The sequence below is a fragment of the Gobius niger genome (genome assembly GCF_951799975.1).
Source record: "Gobius niger genome assembly, chromosome: 21".
In the NCBI taxonomy this organism is placed as follows: domain Eukaryota; kingdom Metazoa; phylum Chordata; class Actinopteri; order Gobiiformes; family Gobiidae; genus Gobius; species Gobius niger.
In genome coordinates this window covers 5,775,472-5,800,860 of record NC_136872.1, presented here as the reverse complement: position 1 = coordinate 5,800,860, position 25,389 = coordinate 5,775,472, and the positions used below count along the sequence as shown (strand labels likewise).

The 25,389-nt window shown below is 43.4% G+C and overlaps 1 protein-coding gene across 8 annotated transcripts in view; it reads left to right on the top strand.

The window, feature by feature from the left end:
• Nucleotides 1–25,389, top strand: part of nrxn2b (neurexin 2b) — a 1,057,142-nt gene that overhangs the window by 750,852 nt on the left and 280,901 nt on the right. The window lies entirely within an intron of this gene.

Below are 25,389 nucleotides of genomic sequence, written 5' to 3'. Positions count from 1 at the left end.
GACATTCATTTCAATGGAGAAGAGCTGCTCTGTCGCCTGCTGCTCAACGACAACCAAATGGCCATCATAGTGGAAGTTTACAGAGTCGCCTCATCAATGAAGAGGTAGAGCTCATCTGGGAACTTCTATTTTTATGTCCGAATTTCTTTTATTTATTTGTCAAATATAAGGATGAAAAGGAAGTGATCTGATGCTTTTCAACTGAGCAGCTGAACCCCTGAACATTTGCTTGTGTAACTTTGTCACTTGTTGGTTTTTGTCATTGCAACTACAGCTTTTATTCTGTCCCTTATATATCGTTATTAAATACAATTTATGCAGACTATGATGTCGTTTTGTAGATTGTGAGAAATATATACATGGTTCATTCACCAGCTATAGTTTATTAGCTGCCATTGCTAACATTTATGTGTGTTTTAAGACCCAGAGAATCATGAATTAGGCCTAATGCTGAACATGTTTAATAAGTCAGCATATTTACTGATTTAAGAAGTCACAAAGGTGGAGCTTTGTTCTATATAATGAGCCTTGACATAGTAAGCAATCAATGAACTGTCACAGACCATGAACTATCTATAACGTTTTTCCATTCAAAACAAATTGGCTCCCAATTGTATTCTGCCTGTTAGCGAATGTTTTTGTGTGTCCACTGTCATGCTAAATCTCCCTCTGTTTACACCCAGAGGAGGCGGGGACTCAGCAAAAGTGCCCGGTTGTCACTCCCATCTATCTCCCTTCTCCGCCGTCTCCCGTATCTCTCACTCTTTCTCTCGCCGTCTCGTTTGGTGTTTACTCACACGCACTCCCCTGTCCTCTTTCATCCCGTCACCGGCGCGCGAGTTCACAATCGCTCGAGACGATGCGTAATTGGAGAGTAATGTGATCTGAAGGGCCAAATCCTGCGGGGGGAAAAATAAAATGCCATGAAAAAGACAGCTTATGCTTTCAGATTTGTTTTTTTTTCCTTCGGATGCACAGTCCTGGGAGGCAAGTCTAAATGTCCCTCGCTGCGTCCCCTTCCTCAGGCAGAAGCATTTTTATTTGCATCTGAAAAGGTAGACGGTTATATTGTTGAAGACAGGATGCAACAAATTCAGAATTATGGATTAAGTTAGGTAAGATAAATTAGGTTTAAATTTCAATTTTTTTGCATTAGATGTAAACAGATCTTGCGTTGTTTTTTGGGAGGTTCAAAATTTAAATAAAGTTTGATTAACTTTCTGTGGGCTAAAGTAAAGTAACGACTATTTCCTGACCAGTTTGCTACTATTAAACATCTGTAGGCATCAAATTAATCTCAGCCAATAGCTTCAAACTAAAACACCTCTACATTTATAAACAGATGCCACCTCAGGGAAAGCCAGGGCCGCTGCAAGTCATTTTGGTGCCCCAGGCTGTCATTTTTGGCGGTGACCACCCCACACACAAACGCAAATAATTAAATAAAAAGTGGACCAGCTTATTGAACACAAACTCAAAAGCACACCAAAATAATTGCAGAAATGAATAAATTGAGTCTAGATAAAAGTTGAATTGTTGGGGCCCCCAGAACCTGATTTCCTCTGCTCCACCTCTGCTGCCAGGGCATGCCCCAGCTCAGACGCTTCCCATTCTCTCTCTATCTGGTTAATCTTTAAAATGTCTGTCTGTTGTGTGAACAGACAAAAAGGTACCGTATCATCGGTCGCAATGGCACAGATTTATGTAACTCATCTTTATGATTTTTTCCAAATGCAATACTAATACAGCGGCGCAAATACTGTACCATGCCATTCATTCACAATGGCCTTGCACAATGGCCTTGCTCCGAGAGGCAACGCCTCTCGGACCACTTGACTGACGCACAGCGCATTGTGGCACAGCTATGTCATTTCACTACTGCTGTGCATTACCCTGTGGCCTCAATGCTCCATATTCAAAGCTCAACAGAGGAACGCGGCTCACAAACAAGCTCACGTTGTTTGGGCTGATTTTTCTTCCTAAATCTAGTTCATGTCCAGCTGTATCGATTTTGTGGATTCTGCTTATAGTGTGCATCATCCTGGATGTTTGGGATTTCTTGCTTGAATAGTGAGCTCCTGAATGTTATAAAAGACTGACTACACACGCTGCATAGACTTGCTTGATACCCTTATGTGCGTTTGTTCTCATCTTGGAATATGGGTGAAGCATCAACTCTATTAGGTCTCTGGCGTATATATTACAGTGAGCAGAATAATCATAGTGTTTTCATAAGATGCCTTCGAGGACCTTTTTTAAAAAAAAAATCATGTCTAAATTAAAGCCAGCACTTGGATAAGCTGTACAATTGTGTTGAGGGGTCAATGCTTGGAAAAGGATACAGGTTGGTGACAAGAAATTGTGTCACACCATTAGAAATGAACTGAATTGAAGCATCTGCCCGGTTTTGAGAAGTAAAGTGCAATGCAACTCCATGTCATCGTTACTAAAAGAGGGATACTTTGCAAAGTTGACATTTCTGAGCTTTTTACCACATTAAAATGTTCTCTCATCAAAAACAGATGTGCTGCTTGCGCATCTTTGAGTCATCTTTCAATCTTTCCCAATGGCAAAAGCTCACATCTCCGTCTCTTGCTAAGCTAAGCACGCCATAGCTTCACCACACAGGCACAGCAGGGTGTTTTTATTTTCTTTTTGAAACTGCAAAGTGGAGCTAGAGGAGAGGGGTGGGAAGGGCTCATGGGGAGTTCGCTTGGAGGATCAGGCAGTTAATTTACTGGTTATTTTGTTTCAGCATTTTTAGATCAATATTGCATTTTCTCGCCAAAAAAGTTATGAATATGTGTATGAATCCATTAAAAAAAATCGTATTATCCCTCATTAATATGACTGCAAAATGCGCAAATCGCAATAATTTTTCCACTGTTTTTGGAAAACTTGAAAAAATAAGTTTTTTAGGAAACACATTGGTTTTCTCTTATTGACATTGTAACAATACAAAATGACTTAGGCAATTATACTATGTGGCTAATGAAATGTGAGTTGGGGTCGAAAAGGTAATTTGAAAAGATTTTTTTATCTGTTTTGTCTTTTATGAAAATAGTTTATTTTGTTAACTTGTAGGTCTTTTTCTGTCAACATGGCCGCTGAACGTAATTTACAAAGCAATAAAAACCGACGTCCAAGACGGAACCACAAGACCACGAGCATGAAAATGAGGCCGTTGTGACATTTGAAAGAACATGCCACGTACCCGTCTGCTTTCAATCCGAATAACTGGCCGGTTACGAAAGGCTCCATCTGCAGCTGCTTTCTACAATTTCAAACGATTACTGTAAAAAAGGACGAGATTGAATTGAAATCACCGACTCTATTGTCGAGCCACAACTGCTGCAATTACCGTAATGCTTGGCTCTGGCGTGCTTATTATGTTTTTAAAGCAACTTTCAACCACTTTGGCTATTCTTCTGGTTTCAAATGGACTTGTAAAAATATGTTGCTTTTCGACAAATAAATAATTTACCCACTGTATTTTGCAAGATCTACTCGTTTTATAATTAAAGTCCAGCGAGTCTGTCCTTTACATTTTTAAGAGATGGTAAAAGTAGCAAGTGTGCAATCAGCAGAGTTCGTTTCAGTGGAACGCCATGAAAACGTTCTATTCTAAACAAGGATTGGAAGGTTGAGTACGAGTAGCTTTTAGAATGGCCACTTCACTTCCAAAGCCTGATAAGAGGGTGGGTGTAATTAGACGCTCCTAACTAAAGAGCCAGGAGCACTGGTATTAAAGTTAACATTGGCTAAAGAGAAGCGAATAACACAATTAGCTGAGAATATTTGCCCCATGGGGAGTTTGAGCATCACAGAGAATAAAGACATGGTATGCGCTTGGGCATCACAAATTAAATTATTCCAACGCGCAGTGAGCATCTCGTGGAGTGAAGCTAGTTCATGTGTGTTATTTAGTTGGGCCTTGTCGCTCAAAAAATGCAAACTACACGCTACATTGACTTGAAAACATGGAGTGAGGGGATGAAAATGTTTTAAATGAAAGTCCATTTGCAGGTATTTGGTAACAGTCAGTAAAGTTTGTGTGGTGAGTGTTTTTACTTCGTGATGAACTACTTGCAGAAGCACGAGTGGTTCAAGACATAGCCACAGGTATGTTTTGGATTAGAGGACAACATTGCAACAAGGTAAATAAGCTCTAGCAAGTGGATTATAATAATTTACAATAACCGCCTTTAAACAATGTAGCAGGAGAGGTGGTGGTAGTAGCAAAAGATCAAGAAAAGATGGAAAAAAGAAGAAAGGCACTAGAGGAAGTCATTTTTTTCTCAAGTATGATGACACAAATCTACATTTCCCACAGACCATAAAAGAGAACAAGTACAGTTGTTTTTCATTGTCAGTCGAGAATGTCATGTCACAATGATTAGCGTTCATTCATTTACACTGTGCATGACACGCAGCAGAACACCAGCCGCCAACGCCAGTGTAATGTGTCGAGTTAATTACGTCTACGCGGCGAGCAGACACGTAGCAGAAAACTGGCTTTGAAAATATTACAAGAAATTGTGTATTATGTAGAAACTTAATGGATCTATACAGAACATTCACACCTTAAGGGTTCATTTGAATTAAAGTGGAGGGCAAAAAAAGCCCTGACTTTGTGGATCCAGTGTGTTCTTTGCTTCCTCCGGGCATCCGTCCCTGTGCTCCCCTGCCATCGCCTCACGCCTCATTGGCCAGATAAGTTTGCTCACTGTTTGGGCTCGACGAGCTTTGGCGAGAAGAAAAATAACACATCCCCATTGTTAAAGAAAACAGAGAAAAACTAGCAGACACGCAAAATACACAGTTTTCAGGTTTTAGGCGGGTTCTCACTGGGAAACAAAGATAATCTTGTTTTGTATCTGTGAATACACTTTTCTCCACTGGGACAAACTAGCTTCAAATTTGCATCTGTAGTCATCACATTTTCAGTCTTGTCATTCAGTTCCCAGCCTTTTTTCTCTCGCGCACCCCTTGAGTGTTTCATTTCTACTCCCAAGTAACCATACCTCCACGGTGCACTCATGTTTAGATAAATCATTGGGCTTTAAAATATGTCACACTATATTTATTTACTGCGTCACATATGACACAATACATACATTTAAATCCTTTTAATAAATCATTTTTGTCATCCGAAACTACGGCAACTCAAAACACTTTTTAGAGAACGCCAATTTTTTTCTATTCATTTTCCCTACTCACCTTGCTTAAAATTGCACATTTTATCCAATTTTGCCAAAACCTTTATTTACAAGCATCACAATTACACTATCGACTTCTCTCCCTTCATTAAACTTAAACTTCATTTTCTGCCTATAATCCCACACTCGTTTCCTGCACTCCTTTCACCCCAGATTAGCGATCTTCTAATTCCCCGCCTTCTCTCATCTCCGTCGGCCTTCATCCTTTCAGCGTTACATGCTAGCCACTCCGCCCCTCTCCGCGCCAACAAAAGCGCCGTCCCTGCCTCGTTTTGCCTATTATTATCAGCGGCGAGGCTTAATGACTTTATCAGGCCACGTCACAGAGCTTTTTTTTTCTTCCTTCAAACCCCTGCCGCGAGAACAAGCAACGCAGTGCCGAGGCCCCATAGAATATAGCTTTAGTCTTTAATTAAATGTGTCGCCATGGTTTGATAAGCCCAGCGGGGTGTTGTGGCTGCCAGCTACACGGCAATGGAAGCACATTAGAAAAGGGGCTATTTCAGTCTAGTCGTATTCATCTATCATCATCAACACATAATGAGGCATAAGTACAAATATGGCCTACAATCTTTAGTGTAAATAATATGTTCATATTCAGATATTCAACCTGCTTAGGGGGATTGTGGGTCGAATTACGAATATAGTTAGAAATGGGGGGTGGCAATTATTGCGTTTGACGTCACCCAGGCAATATAAACAGGCATGCGTTGTTTACGATATGTATAACTACCTGGACAACTTTCACATTATTTAAATTAATTGTAACTCTCGTGTCCTTTTTTTTTAATAAATATTATTCTGACTTCAGTCCACTGGTCCCCTGTCTAATGTACATTTCAACGTATCTACTCCAGTTTTTCTCACCTTTTGTGGCGTCGGGACCCACCATTACCACATAACCATGACCCACTTAAGAATTCAATTTGTAAAAAAAAAAAAAGAAATTGCGTCTTAACTGCAAAATATTGTTGTAAGAGCATAGAATATGTGCATAAGAAGCGGATTTCATGCTAATAAAACAAACTTATAACTGTAATTTTTTAGAGTATTTGGATATATATTGAAAGAGGTTTTCCTTGGTAAAGGCTCGTGACCTCCTGAAAATAGTTCTGCGATCCTGTTTTTGTGTACCGACCCACGAGTTGAGAACCACTGATCTGCTCTTCGCCGTAAAATATCCCAGATCTGTTTCTCAAGTCCTGGACTCGGACTTGTTCTCCGACTCATTTCTGGGATTCATGACTCGACTGGAACACCTTGTGAGTTTTTGAGGGGTAGGGACTTGTGGTTCTGGTTCTGCGCTTGGACACACACATGGTCTGTAGTTGGCACCACCAACATCTGAATTCGCATTGATAAACTAGCTTGTTAGTGATGGTAAGTTCGAAGGTTGAAACCTCCTCAGAATTCATAAGAGGGTCCATTGAGTGAACACTGCGTGGAACATAGCTTAGGCTTGCTTAGGATTCAGACTTTATTGTAATGACTTGAGATTAGATTTGCAAATTGAACACTTGGACGACTCCTCAGTGACTCGGACTCGAACAATAAGGACTCTGGTAAATTTTTGATTTCAGGTCCCATCAAATGTAAAGGCATTGATATCTATTGAGGTATTTAGATTGTCTGAAGATGTTTTGATGCAAGCCCCTGTTGTCCAGAAATGTCCCACTGTAGTAACAATGTATTCAAATATCTTTAACGACTGCAGGTTGTTTTGAAGAACATCTTCATCTTAAAGTCTTTTCACACATAAGTTGTAGGACAAGACAAACCTGGAAAGCCCGAGAATCAAACCACTCTACTTGAAGTTAACCAATTAAAATTATATTTACAGTCTCCAGTACAGGTATATACTGTACTTCAAAAGCAAAAATCCCTTAAGGACCAAAAAAAATAAAGTAGCTGTCCTCTCTTCTATCATCTGTCATCCATTGCTTGCCTTCCAGTAAAGCCTGTAATCTTCTGCCATGGATTGTACATGGAAAGTTTCCTGGCAGCCTGTGTGTGTTTGAATAATTGAATGCATACATGTGATGTGTTTACTTGCCGCATGTCCATATGAATTAGTCATGTTGTGCCACAAAGCGTGCACGTGGAGAGATCTACAGGCCAAGGAGTGGTGCAAGCAAATTACGATTAAAAAATATGCACTTATATTCGGAAACGCTGGCTCAATGACGGTAATTACTGAATCACGTTTGGATTATTACCACCAGGGCAAGTATGTGGGCAGCAAAGACGAGGCCAAGTGCCGGTTCATGATGCAGTAATTTCAGCTTGTTAGTTCAGTTCATGCATACGGCATGACGATACTCATATGAATTATGAATGTGTGCTGAACATGAGCTTCATGAGAGAGATTGAAATAGTGCGAAGGTGAGCTATGAACTCTACTTTACTTATTGAACACTTGTCAACAATACCCCAAATTACACAGAACAGTAAAGCAGCTTTCACATTACTTCATTTGAATGCAGTTTCCCTACAAGCCCTGCCCAGTTTCCCCCAACCGATGAAATTAATTAGGTCTCAAAAGGCCAAGGAAAAAAAGGACTTTACCAAGCCTAATGGGCACTGTACTGTAGATCGGCTTTGTACTCCCCTCACCTGGGCTACAAAGGTGAGGGGGCAAACATCAGGCAGCAGATCATAGGAGACCATAAATCCTGGGGATTATGACTAAACTGCAGTATGATGGAATGTAAAATAAACTTGTACTTACCTGTAAACAGACAAGACTGATGGGTTGCCTTGTTGTTAATTACGAGTGTAATTTATTAGCAAATTAAATACAATTGTTTTTATTCATGTGACAGAGCCAAACATAAGTCACACCACTTAAATATGGGCATGTCTGTAGCCAACTTCAATCGACTTGGCTTGGTAGCGTTTCGTGGTAGTTTGGCCCTTGGTTTGCAGACATTTGCAACTTCAAAGATTTTGCTGCGAGTCGCTGTAACTCACTCATTAGTTTACCCTGATGTTGACACGTGCGGCTAGTGTTGCTAAGAAATGACTTCAACGTCATTCCGACCGTGAGAATGTCTGTCTGGAAGCCTTGTGCTCTTGCCTGGCCAGCCGTCCACTCCTGCGCTTTGTATCTGATCAAAAGCAGGACCTTCAGCCAATCAAATCAAAAGTTTGATTTCGATCGAATCCCAACGCGTGTTGTCACAACAGAAAGATCAAATCAACCACTATGATTTTTTGTTTCCCTTCAATGCACTTAACAAGAATGTAACTGCATAGATGTTGATGCTTTATCTTCTTTCTTTCTTTTATTTTAGCTTTCAAAAACATGTCTGAAGTACTGAAAACACTGACGTAATGGACACGATTGACGACTTCCATCACCCTGCAGCTCAATGGAGAACATTAGGTGCACAAGTACCGACCTCCTATACTACACATAAGCGCTCATTAGGCAAGATGGAGACGTCAGCGTTCAAAAGCTTATCTGTAGGACTGCACTGGCGCAAGGTTGAAGGGTTAACACGCCGGGTTATCGATAGGTAGACTCCTGAATATATGTACATGACTTTCCATCACGCTATTGGCAGGCGCAGTCAATCTGAGCGCGGAGGGAAAGAAAGCGCTCCTCTGCACATTCTAATGGCTGTACAGGAGATGGAGATGGAGACACTGTGGGCAAAACTCAATTCATTTTTTTTAAATTTGTAGCTTGTGGGGCAGTTCGCTCCCCTCACGTACCAACTTTCACCAGGGAATAAATATAATAAATACATTTTTCACTGAAACGTCAGATGAATGAGAGCCGTGACAAAGGGCCGTGTCTTGCTTTTAAAGAGACAGACCATTTCCAATAAAAACTTGGAGAGGTACTAGCTCATTGTTGAATAAGAGACACTGGACTGTTGTGAAAGGCAGAATGCTAATGACTGGCTGAGTAGAACACACCACTTTTCATTCATGAAGCATTTTTGGTTAAAATGAACAGCTTTTATCGTGGATTTGGGGGTTTTAGTTGTTGCTGCAGAGGCTGTGGAATTGCTGCAGGTGATTGAAGTGCGCTGATTAGCTTGGTGTGCTCTACGCTTCATTCACTGGAGGTATGCATTCGGCTGAGAGATATTTTAGTGAATTTTTCCTGTTCTTTTTTGCCTTCATCTTCAAAAAAAAAAAGTTTGTGTTGGCTCTCAGTCTTAGGTTGGACAAGTCAGTTTAAAGCAGTGGGAATTAACCAGTGTAAATGCAGAAGACAAGCCATCTTTTTTTTTTAGCCAATGTCATGCAAACAGTAGAAAGGCACTCAATAACTACACGTCTTTGTAAAGAATAGGAATTCTTTCCAAAGACGTGTAGTCTGGGATCCAGTGTTACCTTTGCGAGTTTTAATTAATCCAGGGTCCGACCAACATGGCAGTTTACCAGCCTACGAAAACGTTAAAAAAGAACCAATAAATGTTCACCGAGAAAATCTAATCTAATCAAGGCTTATCTAATCTATCTCGGATCAAGAGACAAACCACTAAAGTCTGATAACAGCAAGTGAGAGTTCATTATACAGTTCATTCTGAATGGTACGGAATTTGAAAGAGTTTGGTTGAAAATACAGCCATAATGAAGCATTTGTTAAAGTAGTCATGGAGTAATAGGTGAAAGGGTAGTTGTTTTTCCTCTTTGTTTTGCCCCTTTTGACCATTTATGGTTGTTCCAAAAATGCTGTGTGTATCTATACGCAATGTAATCCAGGAAATACTGATCTGAGCCGGGGCCCAAAAGTGTGACCATTTTGTGCCTAAAATTTTCACTCGTATGACTTAAAATTTGTCCTGAGTCGCACCGGTGCGACAGCTCTGATCCTCACCCCACCCCCCTCGTCAGAAAACTGTTTTTACTGTAAACATTGATCAGGATGTGCACAGCTCTAACACAAAAGAGAATTTGCTTAGAGGAGCATTTTAAGATCACTACAGTCATGAAAAAAGACAGACTCCTCGTTCCAATGCCTCAGAACGGCTACTCGCCATATACACAACCTCAGGTGCAACACGGACAAATCAGACTTCATTTAATGATTTCAGCAAAGTTTTCATTATTAGCAGCAGTTATAGATGTGAGAGAAATAACTGAAAGTATTCTGAATCGACGTAGCATTGTACATTTTACATAAACTATTGACTATTGACTTTTACATTGGCTTTTAGCGATTCAAGTCGCTTTGGCTGGGATGCCGTTAATATTATTATGGCAATTAGGCAATCGCAAGGATTACAAAATGTGCCGTAAGATAATTAGACATGTTTTATAACCCACAAACCCCAGTAACTGATGGGCTGCAGTATAAACATGTACATATAAAAATCAATCATTTTAAATACACATTACTGCTTCATCCTTGAGTTCTGCACTTTTTAGAAAGAAGCCACATTTTGAACAGCTCTTTTAACATTCTGCGCTCCTTGAGAGCTGTGTGATGTTAAAACAAGAATTTCACCTTTTAATATTTGTTTGGTCAGACATATGAGACCCACGTGAACATAATATTATTTATTATTATGTAACATGTATTAATATGGAAGATGAATTGAGTGAGCAAGTTTGCAGGAAAATGTAAAACATTTCTAAAGTGGTGCGCGTAATTTATGTCCTGGTGCGTCTAAATGAAAATACTTTGGCACTCTGACACAACCAATATAAAATGTTAGTCTGGAGCCCTGATCTGAGCCTTTTCTGCGGTTGAAGAAGAAACAACCAAATTAAACAGGATTACTTGAAGCAATCAAAATGCTACGCCAGGAATGTTTTGGATGAGGAAACTTCGTCATAACATTAACAACAGTTTATGCAAAAATCAATGGTTCTTTTAAATGAACGATCCGGCTCCGATTACAGAGTCATAAATCCCAGTACTTGCTGCTGTACTGCACAGTATAGCTATCATGCATTTTTGTTGATGTTTCCACTTTTTGTCATCTCTACCGAAAGAAAACTTTGAAACCCTTGAAAACAAACCACTGATTTCCTCTCAGTAACCAATACTTCAAGCATATGCATTCTGACTACAAGTTTGCAGCATCCAAACGCAGAAAACCCCTTTAGTGAGTGTTTTTTTTGGCGAATTCGTGCTTCTTCTCAGATTGCATGTGCGTGGCGAAGGGGCTGCGCCGCGCCCGGGATATGCCGCGGCACTTTGGGCAGACTGGAATCGGGATTTCAGAGTTAATGGACAGGGTGACTGCTGTCTCCTCAATGTGTCAGACTTCGTTACACGCTTTGCACACAGACGGCGCCGCCGCCACTAACGGGGGCCAGTGCAGGGGCTCGGCAAAATCTGAAATATTCACACAAATACAGCGCTTTGTCTTAGGGGCACCACCTCGCAAAACAACTCTCACAACAGCTCCCGCCAGCTTGATGGGAAATGGCGGCTTTGATTGGTCGCAAAAAATATCAGAGAAAAAGCCCAAGACATACCTTTTTCAGTGAACAAAATCTCCAGATTAGAAAGATACAAAAGTCCTTGAGAGTGCAGAAGAAAACATGGACATTTATAAAAACAGGACATCTCTGTTGCTCACTAAACTTACATTTGTACCACAGGTATTTGGGAAAATTCATTAACCTGAAAAAAGCCATGCTTTTATTATTGTCTACTGTTATTAGTCATAAAGCTGTTTCTGTAGAGTCTATACTATATACACTGCGTTCCAAATTATTATGCAAATGACATTTTTCTAAGATTTTCTAAATTGTCAACTCAAATGAGAGTCAGCATAATTTTCAAGTCTTTTACTGGTAGAGGATCATTTAAATGTGGTTGAAAAAAAATCTCCCAGTGATAACAGTATTTTTTTCAAAAATAAATGTAGTAAAAAGCTCAAAATCCACTGTTCCAAATTATTATGCAACTCATCGTTTCAATACATTTTAAAGCTTGTAATTAACTGAAAATGGTCAATTGTTGAATTTGTAGCATCAGGAGGTCGTACTTGCTGAAATCAAAAGCTATTTGCAGCAGAAAAATATCAACAGGTCAAGTTATATTTTACTATAGGAGCCTTGTGTGATAGCAGCTTCAAAATTCTTAAATCCATTAAACTTGTGAGTTTTTGGACAGTTTCTGCTTGGATTTCTTTGCAGGATGTCAGAATAGCCTCCCAGAGCTGCTGTTTGGATGAAAACTGCCTCCCACCCTCATGGAATTTTTTTTTGTTGAAGCTCCAAAGGTTCTCAATAGGGTTGAGGTCAGGGGAGGATTGGATGGGAGACCGTTTGGTAACACCAGGAAGCCTAGTGAATGTAGTGAGTGGTTGGTGGTGGTCGGAGGGGCCGATGGCGCAGACTGGTTTCCTCGCTTCCGTCAGTCTACCCCAGGGCAGTTGTGGCTACAATAGTAGCTTACCACCACCGAGTATGGAGTGAACGAATAGTGCAATGTAAAGCGTCTTTGAGTGTCCAGAAAAGCGCTATATAAAACCAATGCATTATTATTATTATCATGAGTTTCTCTCCTTTTATGCCCATAGCAGCCAGTGATGCAGATTCTTTATAGCAGGACATGGTGCGTTGTCATGCATGAAGAGGATTTTGTTAGGAAAAGCACAGCTCTTCTTTTTGTAGCATAGAAGACAGTGGTCAGTCAGAAACTCCACATATTTTTCAAAGGCCTAAAAGGGCCTGAAGGGGCTGACCAGCTCTCTCCCCATGATTCTGGCCCAAAACATGACTCCGCCCCCTCCTTACTGACGTCACAGCCTTGTTGGGACATGGTGGCCATTCACCAACCATCCACTACTCCATTGATCTGACCATCCAGGGCCTCATCAGTGAACAAGACTGTTTGAAAATGAGTCCTCATGTATTCCTGAGCCACTGCAGCCGTTTCTGTTCATCAGCTTCAATTAACATTTTAGGGGAGGCCCGGATAGAAGTTTTATGCACAACTTCAGCCTCTGGAGGGTCCTACACATTGATGTTCGGGAGACTCCAGAGGCACCAGCAGCTTCAAATACCTGTATGCTGCACAAACCCGAGTGTGCTCTGAATCATCCACAAATCTCTTATCTGTATGATGATTACGCTTAGACTTTCATGAAATATCGAAGGTTTTCATACCTAGACCAAGGCATTCAACTATTTCACGCTTTTCATCAGCAGAGAGATCCTTTTTTTTTCCCATATTGCTTGAAAATGATGATCTGCATAATAAAGTGGAACACCCTTTTTCAGTAGGTTTTCCCTTAACTGGGCTTAACCTGAACACTAATTATCCCAGGTCTCAGAGATTAATGTCAGTGATTCATAGAGCCCCGAGACACGATACCATCCATGAGTTTCATTATTATTATTATTTTTTTTACCTTTTTGACACAAAAATACAATTTGCATAATAATTTGGAACGCAGTGTATAACAGTTGATCCCAGACTACATTTGGAAAGCAAAATCCTGGTGGGAAAATGCTTAGCCACTGCACCACTAAACTATTCATTAAATGGACATGCAATGAAAATGTATTTAATAGCCCCGTTAATAACCCCAAGTTGAATTAGGGAATTCAAAACCACATCGGATATAAGTGATGGTTCCACTGTTTGAGACGCATAGTTAGCTAGCATTGCTTGAGTGGCTAAGTGGAGAAGACGTACACTATGGCGATTACAGTTCCAATTCACAAATCCTGTGTCCCTTTTTATACTCTTTTCATTTGTAGAAGATTGCCAGAATAATCGGCCCCTTTTCAAGATGCTACCTGCGACCATTAAGATTGCAATTTAGCTTTGACGGCAGCTAATCTTGCTTTGGGCCGAACAAACTGTATAGTAAATAGATGACCACCGGAAAGTATTTCAGCTGAAATCCATTCAAAACGTTCCTGAAAAACACTCTAGCTGGCGCTGTACTATTTCTGACCCGCTTCAGGGTGTCCCCGAAAGAACTTGTCCAGATGTCGTTATTGAGGCTTTATTTGCAGGCGGTAATGCACGGTTCTACAACAGGGAAAGGAAAAACATAAACATAAGTTACCGACATGGTGATGAGAATATTAATAATAATAAACACTCTGAATAAAACTGAATATAAATGTAAATAATAAACAGTAATATATAACATTGAAAGTAACAAAGAAATGTATTTCACATAATGACAGGATCAATAAAATAAGTAAAAACTGGGCAGAAACACTGGTTCATGTGTTGCCATGGTAACCCCGATGACGGTGCAACACAGTGCGCTGGCCCTTTAAGAGGACGCACAGAGCCATGCGGTCCTCCGCAGCGCGCCGCCATTAAGGCCAAGCGCAGACCCGGAGCACTTTCTCCTCAGTTACTAATAACTGGTTTTAACCACGATAACCTTGCCCAGAACCCTTACACACCATGCAAAGCAGCAATGAGGTATATATTAAATATGGGCCATCTATCGGTGTGCCCGCGCTGCTAAGGCCTGTCACGGACCGCGGCCTACATGCAATAGCATTAGCTGCAGGAAAACACGATAAACTGCAACACACAACAAACTTGGAAACTCCTAAATAGTACTTACGTTCTTCATATACACGCGCACCACAACCGCGGCAATAGAACCCCAGAACTGGTCTATGACTACAACACTACAACACTACAACACACGTACAACACACTCGTAACTTGGGAGTCTCTCCGCTCAGTCCGTCTCGCACACTGAAACAGGTAGCGCTGCGCTGAGCTCTGGGGAGGCCGAGGGGTGGAGCTAAGCCCCTGGTTGGCTGTTACTTAAATTGTCACCTGTATCTAGGCAGCATTCGCAAAAGTGTTAGGCCTTTTTAACAGCCGCCCCCAGATTTCCTGTGGAAATCTGTAAAACAGTAAAGAGAAAAGGCCTTTATAGCCATAGTCAAACCCCCGCTGTCATGATACCGCACTCCGGGGAACATCCTGCAGCCCTGTCTTCTCCGTGGATGAAGGCGTCTGCTATGGCGCCGCTGTCTCTCAACTCGGTGCAGCCGGTAGTGGCAGCCCAGGTCAGGCACCAGATCATCGCTGGATAGGTGCAAGGCAGCTCTCTGGAGTGTTGGCTCAGGGAGGGTATACTCCGCTAGAGCCCGCTGTAGTGGCTTCTCTGCCTCTCTGTTGTTGCATTCAGCTGCCCCATGGAAAGGAATGGCAGACTTGCTGAGGTCCATCCAAGATGCGCTGGTACTCACGTTGAGTTCAGGCGGTCCTGGACTGGTGGTGACGTGGCCGATTGGCGCTGGCATGATGTCCGGATTGTCCAAGTGGGCAGTGTATGCGTTGATAGAGCCCGCCCCTGGAATAACCTGAAGAAGGGACAGCACATGAGCCCTGATGTTTGTATGTGGTGAGTTCGGCGCTCTCGTGGTTTGAAGCTGGTCAGATGGGGGAGCGTGGTCTTTGGTCACGAGCTGGGATACCACAGGAAGTGGTAGGCAGCAACTGATGGCTGTACAAGCTGGCCCTGGTGGCAGCTCAACAATTGGTGTAGCTTCAGCCTCAGCTACATCCTCAGTCTTTTGCTCCTCGAACTCTGCTTGTGCGTCCTTTGTGATGCTGAGCTGTAAAAGCACTTGCTCTTTCGACGCGCAGAGCACATGCGTGGATGGAGAACACAGCAACTGGGTAGCACCGATATCGTCAGGAAGGACATCCTGGTCCTGCTGGGGCATGGAGGTAGGTTGGGGAGGGTGCCACAGGAAAGCCTCCCTGTTCAGATGCTCCTCTTGGTTGTTGTGGGGAGCGGCTGACGTCATAGTGAGGAAACACTGGGGAGCTGTGTTCCAGCGCTTTGCCTTTTGGGCTGGGCCCTGCAGTGTCCAGCCTAGACGGGTCCTAACGGCTGCTGGTCCACCTGGAGGACCAAGCCGCACAGGTTCAATGGGCGTGATGAGATGGGGGTAGTCAGATCCAATGAGCAGTACAGGGTGGGCACGCTCAATTCTCTGCAGCGGCACGCCCCGGAGGTGCCCATATTTGGCCACGAGACTGTCTACTGGATGAGTGTGTTCCGCAAGTCCCAGCTCTTTAGCAGTGAAGGCCCCTTTGATGTGATAGACCTTGTGTGGTTGAGCAGCGGGAGACAGCATAAATGACACTGCCGCCCCGTGCAGGAGCTGAAAGTCCTGCCTCACAGTCCTTAAGGGTAACTCCTCTGCCGCCCCATGAAGGCCAAGCTCCTGAGCCGCTGAGTGCAGAAGGATCGTCCTCTCCGAGCCATCATCCAGGACAGCAAACGTTTCCAGGAACTTGTCCTCATTGCGCAGAATGACTTTGCTCACCTTCAGGAGAACGTTCCTGCTCTCTGGGGGTCGGTCGACATACAGAATCTCCTCCGCTGTGTTAAGGAGGCAGGAGTCCGACTGTCGCAGCTTGGGATCGGATATCCCCACGTTGTCTTGACTTTGGGTGTTGACATTGTGGAGAACAAGCAGATGTCGCTTGTCGCAGGTCTTGCACATCATCTTGAGGTCGCACTCTGCAGCTCTGTGCCCTCGCCCACAGCGCCAGCACTTGTTATTGTCCTTGATCCAACTGTGCTGCTGGACTGTGGTTAGCTGGCTGAAGTTGGCACAGTTGTTGAGAGAGTGCTTCTCATTATCACAATAGGGGCAGTACTTATTCCCTTTGACCTGATTGGTAGGTGATTCGGGAGAGCCCTCTGACCCTAGTAGAATGGTGGTTGGCTTGTATGTGGGCTTAGCAGGCTTCATCGGCTCCCATCGGGAGACTGTGCGAGTGCTGTACCGTGATGTGTCCACCTGCACCTGCAGCTCAAACTCCAACCAATCCGATAGATCATGTAGAGTGGGGATGGGCACGTCGTGGGGGTGTACGTAGCGGCGGAAACTAGCTCGTAGGTCGTGGGGCAGCTTCTCCAAGAGCCTAGAGACGTGGGAGCCGCACTCCAACTCCATTCTGCCTTTTATGCCCAGCTGCTTCAACATGCTGACCAGGGAGCGCACTTTGAGGGCAAATGTCCGGAAGGCTTTAATGTCTCCAGACATGATGCTTGGTGCCTCCATCAGCTCTGCGATGCGTTGAAGTGCTAGCTGGTGGGGCTGCCCATATTGCTCATTCAGGGCATCCATGGTGTCAGAGTATGGATATGGCGAGTTGACATAGGAGTCCGCCACCAACAGCGCCTCCTCTAATTTGAGATGGTCACAGAGGATTTGGAACTTAAACCTCTCTGTAGCGTCCCTGGGGAGGAGGTTCTCCAGTGCAATCCTCAGCCTGGCAAACTCTCTCGGATTGGGTTGAGTGAAGTCTGGGATGCTCGGTTTAGGTCCCCTGTACGACCGCTCCCGATCATCGGATGGACTGGCAGTCCGGTGTCTGGAGTGACGGCGTCGTGGGGTCTCGTACCGGGATCGGTCACGGTGACGCTCGTGAGAGGTGGCACGATAACTTTCATGGCGGTGCCGGCGTGAGTGGGAGGATGGTCTATCAGGTGAGTAGTGGCTGGCGGAATGGCGACTGTGCCGTCTATCGGAAGTACGGCTGTACTCAGGGGAGCGTGCTGGACGTCTCTCTGTCGAGTAGCGGCGTGCAGGTGATTGACGGTAGCGTCTGTTTGGCCAGCTATTTTGCTTGTGCCGTTGTGAGGGCAGTTTGTACCTGGGTGGCTCTGGTGATGACTTTCGCCGTACCCGAGACTTCTCTGATGAGCGCTCTGGAGAGGGGTCGCTAGAGGCACTGGAAGGCGGACTGGGTGACGAGCTGTGCCTCGCTGACCTACGGGGGCTCGGAGTACTGTGCCGTCTTCTTCTGCTGACCTTGCCAGAGGAGTGTGGTCGTAACTGCTTCATGAGACTGCTTAGGTGCTTAATCTCAGACCTTAGCTCCTCATTACGGTCGTTCTGTTGTCCCCTGAGCTCAAGGGTCTGCAGCCTCAGATCTTCCAGAGCTGTAACGAGAGAGGCATTATCCTGAGTCTGCTCCTGGTCTGGCCAGGGCCGGCCCTCAGACTGAGTGTGCTGCAGCTCTGCAGTGGACGGAGCAACGATCCTGTCTGGTCCATCGTCCTGTGTTGTAGCATTGGTGACAGAAGCGCGGCGGCTGGCACCGGTCATGTCGTAGTCCTGCAGGTACCGGGGCAGGGAGATGTGGCGTTTGGTGCCTCCTCGTCCTGTCGACATCGTACTGGAGTAGGTCAGAATCCGGCTCGAAGGACCATGAAAAACACTCTAGCTGGCGCTGTACTATTTCTGACCCGCTTCAGGGTGTCCCCGAAAGAACTTGTCCAGATGTCGTTATTGAGGCTTTATTTGCAGGCGGTAATGCACGGTTCTACAACAGGGAAAGGAAAAACATAAACATAAGTTACCGACATGGTGATGAGAATATTAATAATAATAAACACTCTGAATAAAACTGAATATAAATGTAAATAATAAACAGTAATATATAACATTGAAAGTAACAAAGAAATGTATTTCACATAATGACAGGATCAATAAAATAAGTAAAAACTGGGCAGAAACACTGGTTCATGTGTTGCCATGGTAACCCCGATGACGGTGCAACACAGTGCGCTGGCCCTTTAAGAGGACGCACAGAGCCATGCGGTCCTCCGCAGCGCGCCGCCATTAAGGCCAAGCGCAGACCCGGAGCACTTTCTCCTCAGTTACTAATAACTGGTTTTAACCACGATAACCTTGCCCAGAACCCTTACACACCATGCAAAGCAGCAATGAGGTATATATTAAATATGGGCCATCTATCGGTGTGCCCGCGCTGCTAAGGCCTGTCACGGACCGCGGCCTACATGCAATAGCATTAGCTGCAGGAAAACACGATAAACTGCAACACACAACAAACTTGGAAACTCCTAAATAGTACTTACGTTCTTCATATACACGCGCACCACAACCGCGGCAATAGAACCCCAGAACTGGTCTATGACTACAACACTACAACACTACAACACACGTACAACACACTCGTAACTTGGGAGTCTCTCCGCTCAGTCCGTCTCGCACACTGAAACAGGTAGCGCTGCGCTGAGCTCTGGGGAGGCCGAGGGGTGGAGCTAAGCCCCTGGTTGGCTGTTACTTAAATTGTCACCTGTATCTAGGCAGCATTCGCAAAAGTGTTAGGCCTTTTTAACAGTTCCCCTCCTTCCCGCGTCGTCTTCCCCCTACAAAAGGCACAACCCAAATTCCCTCCATTTCAAGCTCACATCTGCACCTCCATTCCCCATCTCCATTTATATTTCTGCTTGGGTGTGCTTCGCTGCCTGCTAGTGTTGTTTACTTCACACAGCTACATTTCTCTGTAGTGCTTTTTGATTTCAAAGCCGCAGAGTAATCCATGCTGCCCACCGCGCTAAATCGTCGATGCCGCCTGACACCAAAGACCTCGGACTCAGTCACCCAAATCGAGCCCCTCTACAAAGGCGAGGTCTCGGCGCGGGAAGCCAAGCTAAAACTGCAATCCACCACGTCTACCATTACGGGTCAAACGCTGCGGAATAGGATGGAACGGAAAGCAGCCATCGCTCCTTATGGCTCGGATCTATAGAGTGTGGGGAGCTGTTTGCACTTTACATTCAGCTGTAAAGACTCTGCGGTTTGTAAATCGACGTGAAATGCCATTTTCCTTTTCGAAATTTCAAGAACACGAAACACAACGTGGGCTTCAGATAATTCAGTACCTCACGAAGAGGAGCTAAAACAAGAGAAAGGGCCTATTCAGAGACAGCATGTCGTACTGAAGTATTTGTTCCACAGACATTTATGCACATGGCGAGGAAAAGCGGCAGATGCTGGGTTTTAATGCGTAAAGGGGCGCAGGGGTGGAAAGGCGATGTGTCTCTTTGAAAGGTGTTGACAACACTTAGCGGCAAGGACAAGCAGATGTTTAATAATAACTTGGGCTTTCTTCACAATAATAATTAAGTGTCTCAAATAACAGTCTTCTAGCAGTGTCATTACACAGTCCAGGTGCATTGTCAATTGCAAATGTATCACTTTGAAGAACATTTGAATAGACTGCTACAATAGAGACACGTCTAAATCGGTGCCTTCAGCCTCCCCTGCATCGTTGTGCATTTGCCGAAACATTACATTTATTCCTGTGAAAAATCGTGGATGTGCTGGAGGGATTACGGGATTGAGGAACGAGTTGGGGAAGTAGCCAGCTACCTCCTTTCCATTCACGGTTTGAAAACGGGTACCCCAGCTCTTAAGTACTCGTAAATGTAAACGTGAAACAAACAGCAAGGGAGGGCATGATCAGAGCGATATCAAAAATGGCAACTATATAATGGAGAGCCGATTGTGTTGCTTTTGGATCATTTCCTGTTGTTCCCTGTGTCTCTTTCAAACACACTCATTCATACAAGCCCGCTGCACATTGTTATTCCCACATAGTCTCCCATATTTTTTTTCCCCACATCTTTTTGGGCCAATATTCACAGTAGGATGTTTCGCTATCAGTGTTTTTTCTTATGATTTACAACGCACAAATGTTCTAGTCTTACCCAAGATTTTTAATTTGTCAGTATCTAGTTTTTAGCCTGATTTATGGCGCTTTGAACCCTAAAAATCAAGGCAATAATTATTCCCCCTCCACCTCCAGTAATAATTAGCTTAGTCAAAGACTCACTACTATTTGTGTTTTATGTGTCAACAGAGTAAACCAATAAACCAAGTCCATTATTAATACTTTTCCGCCATTTTTTTTACATATAAAACAAATGATAGATAACTCATTCTTGCATTGCCAGTCAGCTACAGCAAAGGTTTTGTTTTTGTTATGCACATTCCCTTTGATTAATGGCTAGAAAAGAATAGAACAAACTAGCCATTGCGATTGACTGCGGAATTGCGGGAAGCAAATGCAGAAATTGCAGAAATTGTTCAAATTGCATAAATTGCTTAATTTGCACAAACTGCATACAATGTCATGTTGCATAAACTGTATAAACTGCATAAAGTGGTAAAATGCATGAATGGGTTAATTTGCATAAATTAGGTAAATTGCATAAACTCTTTAAAATTCATAAATCCTAAATGGCATAAACTCTTAAGTTGCATAAACGGTTTAAAATGCATAAAGTGGTTGATTTGCATAAATTGTTAATATTGCATAAACTTTTATATTCCATAAACTGGTCAAACTGTTGAAAGTGCTTGATTGGCAGAAGCTGCACAAACGGCTGAAAGGCCTGGAGTCTCCCGATTGGCTGGATTCCCCCATACACACCAATGCAAACATTTCAAACTCTCATATAAAAAAACTGGAAAACTGCAGAAGGCCAATTTTCTCTCAAAACCCACAAGTTGCAGAAGCTGAACATGCACAAAGTGCAGAAATTGCATAAAATGCAGAAAAAAGTGCAGAAAAGCATGGATTTGCGGCAGCCCCATTATAAGTTAATGGGAAAAATCTCCGACATTTTGGCAGATTGCGGAAAAAACGTAAATTGCAGAAGTCCCAAAAGTAATAGCACCCTTCTCCTCAACATGCGGAACATTTTGATGCATAACTTGCATAAATTGCACAAAGCATGAAGGTGCTGAAAGCTGGAGAAAATCGGGAAAAAGATGGAAGAGGAATAATAATAAAGAACATGAAAACCAATAATTGACTGTGGAAGAATTCTGCAGTCAATCAATTAACGATGTTTTAAGCATTTACCACTGCCTTACAAGTGTGCCGTTACCATCAAGTCTTACCGGTATTCCGCCTTGCCATCCCAGTGCGTGTTTGGTGGCCCATGAATTCTCCACGGCTTCCCTTCGAGGATCAGCTGCCGCTTCTTGCCATCGGCTTTAGATGAAACCGTCTCATATGGGATAAGCCTTTAAAAAGGAAAAAAAGAGACAATTCTTCTGCCCAATCTGTTCGCTGCAAATTTCCCATTGTTGCTCGTGCGTTAATCTCGCAGTGTGCTCGGTATCTAGGGTCTTGATCAACAGGCGCTCTCCGTTATCGAGCGCGGACTCGCGACGGAGCATCCAAAGTGGATTATGTCTTTAAATAAGCTGCGGGGTACAGTGTGTCGGAGTTGTCTCGCTGTCTATTTGGGCGACATCTATTCCCCTGCTTTCTTACCACACGAGCTGCCTTTCCTCTTCACACACGCTTTGGGTAAATGAGAAGTGATTTTCTTTTCTTTCTTTTTTTTGCTGCATGCGTTTGAAACACAGGGGTGCCGCGTTAAACCCGAGAGCTGTGCAATAGGAAAACATGATGACTGCTTTCTTTTGCGCACCGCTCAACTCCGGGGCACTCCCTATCACCGGTGCTATTGTCGCAGCCTTCGTCGCATACAGAAATTGTATTTAAAGTCGCCTAAATCCTTGTCAAAATTTCCCCCTGCGTGCGGGAGATTACCGGCAGCTTGCATTATTCGGGAATGGCTTAGGCCGGCGCGCTCCCTCCCCGCCAAACCTTTGAGCCTGTCGCCTGATTATTACCTTCACAATGGCACACAGAAAGCCTCATTTTCAGGTCTTAAGTTAACCTGTAAATCACCTTCGCAAGTCTCCACAAGAGGAAAAAAATGGCATGACAGCGGCTGAGTTAGTGCTGTGTTGTGCAGCGGTGTATGTAGGTTACAAGCTGACAGGACACTGAGGATTCCAGTCATTTTGTCCAGCGTTTGGTTTCTAAAAGTCTATTTTGTTATTTTAGACCTAAACCCATCCCTCAACATTTAGCCCTATGGTTCTGGGTTGTGGAACCCATCAGTTGGTCGCACGCATTTCTTTCAATATTGGTCTTCTAAAGAAGTACAGAAAGTGTTTGTTAAAAGGGCTGTTTCTGAGTTGATTTAATCATAATGTTTTAGGTTTGTATCCATTGTATGCAACAAATGTAATTCTTAGAAACAACTTATAGGAGCGCTCGCCAGATCCAGACTAGAATGAGCGGTCTGGTGCTCTTCAGGATCCTGAGTGGACAGAAAATTGCTATGCAAAATAACGAAATGAAATGAAATCCGAGGCACACAGATACTGCTGCTAGTATTACCTTTTCATTTTAACTACAATGCATTTCGACTCATGTCAGAGGCTTCGTCAGGGCAGTGTTAAATTTAACTCTTATTTGGGTTGTGGCTTGTCATTCAAGGATCATAGTGGGTCCTCACATCATACAGGTTGAAGACCACTGAAGGAATTGCAGTAAGGGATTCCTATGACTTTTGCTGTCTTGGTCACATATTTATAATCTTTGCAATCCTCCCCAAATTTCTTCTGTCCTTGTCCATGGCCAAACGCCCATCTGTGCACAGATTGGCATGATTTCCAGTGCCTGACTGCCATTTTGCTGTCACTTCTCTTTATTTGGCAAACTCACGGATATTGCACCTTGATGAGTGAGTGGCACTACTTCTGACTGACTGATGATTTGCATATCCAGGCGAGTCTCCACTCTTCCAGAGGTTTCCATATCCAGGCGAGTCTCCACTCTTCCAGAGGTTTCCAACGCTCTGCTTGCTTTTTGTATAACTGCATCGACCTACATTTATTTTCGATACAGGTACAGTATTTTAAGTTAAATTGCAAATAAAACAGAAGGAAAAAAAAAGGCTAAGGGTTCTAAAGTCATTGCAAAAGGTGCCGTATGGTCTTGCAAATTCTCTCTTCAAATTCACAAAATACAGTCAGTGCGAGTTTAAATACCTTTCACGAGGAGCTGGTTTTCACTCTGAACCACGACTCTGCCAACTCCTCCTGCCCGGGGTGCCATAACTAGATTCAGCCAGTCCTCCAGGTTATCGGGCCCCCTCTCACACGCTCGGCGGCCTACGATCGAGCTGATCCCATCTGGCCCCTTACAGCTGGGGCCACAGCTGGAGGGCGCGCTGACAGCTGACTCGCCGCACTGCACCCCGGCTATAGAGATGGATGGACGGGGCCAAGCAGAGCCAATGGTGGGGAGATAAGTGCGCTAGGATGAGAGATTGCAAGAGAGTGCCAAGCTGCCAGCAGGGCATTTATTTAGCATTTCAACAATGGACAGGCTAAAACGGGAGTCATTTGTCTCCCGTGACGATGCTTTGGATGGATGGTCAATAAAGAAACTCGGGTGACAAGGGAATTAATCGTTGATGAGGAATGCTAAACTGATTGGATTGGAATCAAGACATGAATGGTTTTGGTATTGTGGCAAATGTTAAAGTTGTCTTTTCAAGTCGAGGGTACATGAGCTAAGGTGCATTGTTGTGTAAGCTGAAGTTGATTATGGTGATTTCAGTGTCCTCACTGGTTGACCATACCTTAATGCACTTTTAACATGTCGATCACGATAAGGACTAATTGAAAGATTTGCCAAATTAACTTGAATTAAACCTTTGAACCTGTTTTCAAACACAGGACAAGAGAAGCTTTTGGGATTTGAAGTTGTTAGGAATGTGTCAGGAATAAGTTTGAACTGCAACTAACATCCCAACTCTTACATTGCCAGACCAAACCCTCATGTTTGGGTGGTGAACCAAAGGTCAGTGGTTAAAGCAAGTGTGGTCAATGTTTATGCAATCAAAGTTCAGGTCCTGATTATCAGTTTGAGTAAATAATGAAAGTCTTAAACGGCTTTGACGGCTTTGCTCTGTACTGAGGAAAACCCTAAATAACTCAGCGAGTGCTCCCTGTTGTAGTTTTTCATGCAACATCAAGTGTGAATAAAACATTCCACTGCAGTGTGCATTTGTAAATGCCAAAGCTCAGCGGTAAGGGTACACAGCTTTTGGTCATTTTTACCATTGGACTAAAATAGTTCCTTCTTCTTTTGTCTTACAATTTAAAGATCAGCACCTTGTTAACACAACTTCATGAACAGTAGTTATCTCTTTTTATGTCTTATGAGCTACTGCAGTAGGTGTTTCCACTTTGGGGATATTTTGTGCACAGGAAATAACATTAAAAGCAGTAAAAATCAGCTCATGAATTTTCACATAGCACTGCGGTGGATTAATCAAGGCAATGAGGTGCCCCTTTTTGGGCAGCACCTACAAGCTATGAGACTTACAGTTCTTGGAATAAACAACATTGATTTGAAAATAATAATAATAAATTTAAAAAAACTTCCACTTGGTTGCACTTTATGCAACCACTTGCAGCCTATGCCAGGGGTGCCCAAGCAGTCGACCGCGATCAACCGCAAGGGGTGGAAGAAAAGAGAAAGGACAGGATTTTGCGATGTTGCAATCACAACTATTAACACAAAATCAAGAAAACTGTAATGCCCTGCTTT